General features: G+C 47.5%; 1 long non-coding RNA gene across 2 annotated transcripts in view; it reads left to right on the top strand.

Moving 5' to 3' along the window:
- Window positions 1-490: 490 nt before the first annotated feature.
- LOC144821789 (uncharacterized) overlaps window positions 491-6,000 on the top strand; it is a 118,425-nt gene continuing 112,915 nt past the window's right edge. The window contains exon 1 of one of the 2 annotated variants that reach the window (XR_013608440.1): window positions 491-531. This is a non-coding gene — a long non-coding RNA (uncharacterized LOC144821789). Of the gene's footprint in view, window positions 532-577; window positions 708-6,000 lie in introns of those variants that run through there. The other variant, XR_013608439.1, reaches the window with a different exon arrangement.

The following is a 6,000-nucleotide window of genomic DNA, read 5'->3' as shown; positions in this document are numbered from 1 at the left end:
AAGGTGTCTGTTTATTATATATATTTTTAAAGTTAGTTCTTAATGACTGTAAATACCAATATAAGTAGATAAGGTGGAAGAGTGGGCTTTTGCCTTGCCTCTTGTATAGGTTACAAATATGTTTTTTATATATGTAGGGAGATACATTAATATGGCTTGAAGGACGATAGCATAGAATGTGAATACATTTATTAGTCCACTTCTAGGAGCAAGTGGGTCAGTTGGTGCAAAGGTTCAATATTAATATTACACGCCACTATTTATTAATGGGTGATGTGGCGGTGATTTAAAATCGGGGAGATTTGTACCCCCTTTGCTGAATTATAGAGCGACATTGAGGATTGGGAGTGCTCATATTAGTACTCTTTTCACTGCAGTGTTTTCACTGTAGTGTGGTTTTCAAGTAGTCCTCAGTTTATTTCCATGCCTTGAGGTCCGAGATTTGTTCGCTTCCGCACCACGTGATAATGTACACGTCGGTGGAGCGGGATGGCGACTGATGTAAACCTGATTCTCCAATGCGGAAGCCAGGTATGATTCGCTCTTGCGCGTATACTGGGAGATTATGAACCCAGAACGAAAGCTTAGACACGAGGAATTCATGTTGTCTTGTCTGCAGGGAGGATGGTGAAATCGATTTCGACCCCCTGATTCTATGTAATTTATGATTAGAGGTGGCAACAGTAATTAAGTGTTCTGCAAGCTGGGTAAGTCATTTTGATAAGCGAATCCATTATTTAAATACTCTACAGCTGGTGTTTTTTGATAGAGCACGTGGACAATTTGGTTTTTAGTGTTTATTTTTCTTCTTTGCTGTTAGCTGTTTCTAGCTCCTTGAAGTAAAGAAACACGGATACTCTTGACATCTGCAGAGTATGAGATAAAATACATTGCAGTATTGAATTTTCTTGGTTATATTTAGCGTTAGTTGTTGTAGACTTTATTTCTCTTAAAGAAAGGCAGTTGTTTGAGTGCTCTATCTATTTTTAACAAAACACTCTTCTGGATGAGGCACCTCATTTTGGAGAATGGTGTCGTTTTAAATGAATCATTTGGGTGTTTTTAGTTGCAACATGCTTGACCACTCCGAGGATTTGGTATTAAAATGAATCAACTGTAAATGTGATTTTTGTTCCTATGTATTGGTACTGAAGTGTATGAACCAATAGTCCTTAGTGCATATGTAAACATGATTCCTTTGATTCGGTAGGCGGATCCTTGAAAGCCCTAGTCCTGATGAGGCCGGAGAATAATAGGGCTGAAATGCATCAACATTTGTTCTGAAGACACCATTGAAAAAATCAAGAATATAAAAATTAAATTAGAAGGAGTATATAAATAATAGAGATTTAAGTAATCAACCTCCTAGGCTCCTGTGTTTTTGAGTGATCTTCTTTTGAAGGAGTGCCTTTTGTAAAATAATTTTTGAAGCATCCTTCTTTTGATAAATAAGGGCTATGACACATAAAGGTCCAAAATATATGATAGTTTGTCAAAAATGTAAATAGTGTGTGTATATATTTGTCTTTGTATTTAGTATATTTGTTATGTATATATATGTTCTAAAAAGAAGAACCATTTATCTATATTCATTTTGGAAGAAAATGGCTAAATAAACAAAAAAAAGTTTGTTCTTGTAACTGTTTTTGGGTTGCCTTTGGTCTTAGATGGTAAAAAGACACAGCTTTTTTATGTGATTAAATCAGAATAGGAAGGGATAATTCGTTGATCTCTATCCTTTAGTTTTTTATTATTATTTCCTAGGCATCATTTGCTTTATTGAATTTCCTAGCGCAGCTTTCAGCGCGGCCCCCTAGTGTGAACACGAAGGGTGCGTGTCTCTCAGCACGGCCCCCTAGTGAGAACCCGAAGGGTGTGCGGCTCACAGCACGGCCCCCTAGTGTGAACACAAAGGGTGCGCTGCCCTCAGTGCGGCCCCCTAGTGTGAATGCGATGGGTGCGCAGCTCCTGAAGTTGCGGTGGGTGCGTGACTCCAAATAATCAAGATATTTTTTCAAAAAGTACGTTATATGTGGGGTTGTTGGGTGGCTCTAAAAAGAGCCCTGTTGTTCATTGGGAGATTTTTGTAGCTACATGTAAGTGCCAATGCAGAGCCTTAGGTTGTTGAGAAGGACTCTGTTTCCCTTATCTGTGAAATGTACACCATCACTCTCATAGATGCTATCCATATCTGTTAGAAGGTGGTTCTGACACTATTGGCCGCCTGGATTTTTTGCTTTTGGGCACCTAATTGTTGAGCTTTTACTGTGGGAGAGCCTCATAAGTTGGGACACACTCGCAGTGAACTCATGATGAAAGAGACTGCTTGTGGATTTTACTGGTGTCCCCCTAGCTTGACTAGGCCGCTGTGACCGGGCTGGTCACATACAAACATAGTTGTACATGCGTGTGCGCATGTGTACAGGCGGCACAGGGGAGATTCCTGGTGTGCGCAGCCCAGGAGCAGATACAAAGTGAACGGTGTGGCAGGACTTATGCAGAATTGGTTGATGACTTGGAATAGGCTTTATACACTGGTAAGAAACATGCCAGGGAAAGTCAGTGTGTTTTACTGTTTTCACTTCATTATTCTCCTATGGGGATGTGGAGCCCATGGGCTAGATTAACTTTCCTAAAGATTACAGATTCCAGACGCACTAAAGTCCACTGTCACGGGTGTGAGTTGAAGTATTCTGCAGAGTCCAAAGTCATATTCGTACTGCTTTTGGGTCATCCAGAAATGTCATATTTCTCTGATTCAGCCATAACCAGGGCCTGGCTGGGGGCTGACCTCAGCAGGCTGGATTGATAACCTTTCTTCCAGGAGCTAAGGCCTCCACATCATCAAGAGAAGATGGGTGGAGCTATAGGTTCATCCATCAGTAGCTGACACATGGTGTCAGGCACCAGGCCCCTCTGGAGGGAAGGCAGTCTGGAGGGAGGGACTCTCAGAGACCATGTGGCAGGAGACCCTGTATAATACCATTTTGAACAAACCCAGAGGCCTGGGCAAGAAGGAGGGTGCAGGGGCAGAGAAGTGAGGTGTTGCTGTGTGATAGGGAAAACAGAGACTTCCTGCCAGCCTCCTCCCAACTTCTTAAAAAGAACTTGTGCAGGAAGAGAAGCTCTCTCTGGGGTGTGGTCTGCTGAGGCAGAAGGTGCTGGAGCCTGGCGCAATGGGCAGTAGGAAGAAGGAACCCCCTGACTATCCCAGGATCCTGAACAGTGCCAGGAGAAGAGACCAGTGCGCTGAAGCAGGGACCTCTGCACAGGGAGAAGAGAGGCCCAGGAGGAGAGACCGGCGAATGGCTGGTGCAGGGAGCCAGTGCAGACAGCTCCCTGCTGAATCAACCCTACGTGTGACCAGGAGGGCAGGGAAAGTGCTCCCAGTGGCTGGGGTGCACCACCAGCAGCAAGAAGAGGCCAAGATAACCTCGGCCACCTGGGGGCCGAGATATGCCTAAATAATCAACAAAGACCACCTGAAACAAATATATTCAGTATATATTCCGATGTTGTTGGAATATACTCAGTGTGTTAAAATACCCCTCACACACCAAAAGGGCCCTTGGTGTCATGCTTCATCATCGGGGTCTTCCCGCCCCCGCTGCGGGACGGGGCAGTGCTGCGACAAGCGGCTACGCCGGAGCACCTTTTTATTGTGAGTACTATGTGAGTGATAATGGAGTGAGTGTCAGTGGGGTCAGGAGTGATAAGCAGTGAAGTTAAAAGATACCTGGCCTGGTGTATAGAAAAAATTATTTAATAGGCACTGGCTGGTATCGTTAAAAGGGGTGAGGCGGAGGGCAAGAACGAGTTACTAGTCTTGCTCTCCTGTGTGGGTCAACATGTTTCGGGGCGACATGCCCCTTCGTCAGGACCGGGTATATAGATCCCCCTGTCACTCACTAATGCGCTCCCACAGATAGAGAGTGAAATGTATGATCAATGTGTATGGATAAATTTTATGGATACACGTGAAAAAGCTAGCTCAGTACTACTGATGATATAAGCTTTTTGTATGAGGAGACAATGCCCCATGAGCCAAGCTGGGCGAAGGGTAAAGAGGGTCCAATCAACCCCCACACCTCAATGCTTCCTCCTTCGTCAGTGGCTTCCGCCGAGATATGCCCCCAGATGGTAGGCGACCTTTGACCTCTGGAAGGACCAATGACAAAACCCGTGGGGCTCTGCCGCTGGTCAATGATGTGCCCCGGGGGTGGGTCAAATCCCAGGGGCTGCCCCCAAGAGAAGTAAAGTCGGGGTGCACCGTTGCGCAACCCGTGAAGGTTCCCACGCGGGGTGGAAGGAGCCCACCCTGGCCCTCGCTGAACATGAGGCCGGGGAGCGCTACCACACTCCACGTGAAAATGTTCCGAGGGAGGAGTGTAGCGATCACACTAGGGGGACTGGGAGGCCAGGCAGGCAAAGCACCCATTCACCGCATTTCCCTCCCTTGTATGCATGGACACTGGTTTGAATGGAATAGGAGCCCAATGCACCACAACTCCCAGAAGCCTTTGAGGCGCAGCAGGGGAAAACGGATCTGCTGTCCTAAAGGAATCTGCCCCCTATAAAGCACCTCCTCTCCTGGAAGGAGGTGCTTGTCAATTTGGCTTGTTGTTCCTCGAGTAAAGCGGAAGGTATTCCCCACTGGATTTTCTATTCGCATGCACCTTTGTTTTGCTGTTTCCTGAGGATTGAAGAGCTCGTTGAGCATGGGGGTGCTCGGACTGTCTGCACGCCTTGTTCTAGACTCCCGATATGGGGAGTCTTCAGGTACCATAGACCCAGGCAGGGAGGAGCGCCAGAGAGCTTCCCTCATAAACGTGACTATGTGTTTTTTTCTGTTAACGCGTGCTGAGATTCCACCAGCGCCAACACCAGCTTGTACTATCATAGTTAATCAGAAGTGTGGCCGGGTGTAATTGCGGAGCGCTATCGTTGTGATGGAACAGTGGTGGGGTGCCTTTATTTCATTTACAGAGCACTCTCGCTGTGATTAGAAGAGCAGTGAGGTGCCCACGACTCTCCAACTATGTCTGTTGACATTATTCCTGTGAGGCTTACATGCTGTGAGTCATACAGTGGTTGGGGGTCATTACCTTGTTGGTGTCTACCACAGTGACCAGTGAGCTGTGACTGCTCATTGGTTAATTCTTACCTATTTAGAGATAGCGGATTTGTGGCTTTTCCGAGAGGGTCTCTGAAGCTGCAGTATTGGTGTTCTATATGCATGATATGTGTACTGCTGCAGGGCTCCTTGTGAGTGTATGACCAGTTCCATAACTTGTTGTGTGTGTCTGTATGACTCTTCCCATATTGCTTCTCATACTTTTCTCTCCTTCCTATATATACTGTAGTTTTACGAGGAGTGAAGACATCCGGAACCCTAGACCAAACGTAGAGAGAACAGGAGCCATCCCTGCAACAATTTTTATTATTTTATCCCCTTCCCTTTCCCACAGGGAGCTCCCATCCATAGCAGTGTTAAGCACTCTGTGGGGGGTACGCCCTTGGGGAATAGGGGGGCTCCTCTACCAGCCATCGTCCTCCCTGGCTGATCCTAGAGGTTAGTGGCGTGTTTCTTTCTTGTGCTGCTGACACATCCTGACAAGGAGGAAGCGGGGGAGCGCCATTGCGCCCCAGCGAAGATCAAGTCAGGGGAGCTCCATCACGCCCGTGAAAATGTGCCCCATCCCCGGGCCCCGAAGCAAAGCTGAGATCTCCTCGTCTGCCCGCCGGAGACTGCAGACTACAATGGATGCGCCGGCTCCTGCGGCTGCACACAGAGGTGCGGGCCAAGGGGGGAGCCGGCAGGAGCAGCCGGTGGTGGGCTCCCCAGGCTGCCCTTCAGCCTGGTGATGAGGGAGGGCCCAGGTGGGGCCGGGCCTCCCTGCAGCAAAAAGAGGCCAGGGGGTGGGCTCCCCGAGTCACCAACCCTTACCTGGGGGTCTGGGTGGGACAGGGCCCCCCAATGGGCTGCATATTTCCTCACTT

Source organism: Lissotriton helveticus, chromosome 2_2 (assembly GCF_964261635.1).
Source record: "Lissotriton helveticus chromosome 2_2, aLisHel1.1, whole genome shotgun sequence".
NCBI classification, from domain to species: domain Eukaryota; kingdom Metazoa; phylum Chordata; class Amphibia; order Caudata; family Salamandridae; genus Lissotriton; species Lissotriton helveticus.
Note: the sequence above shows the minus strand (reverse complement) of the source record. Positions and strands in the feature narration are given on the sequence as shown.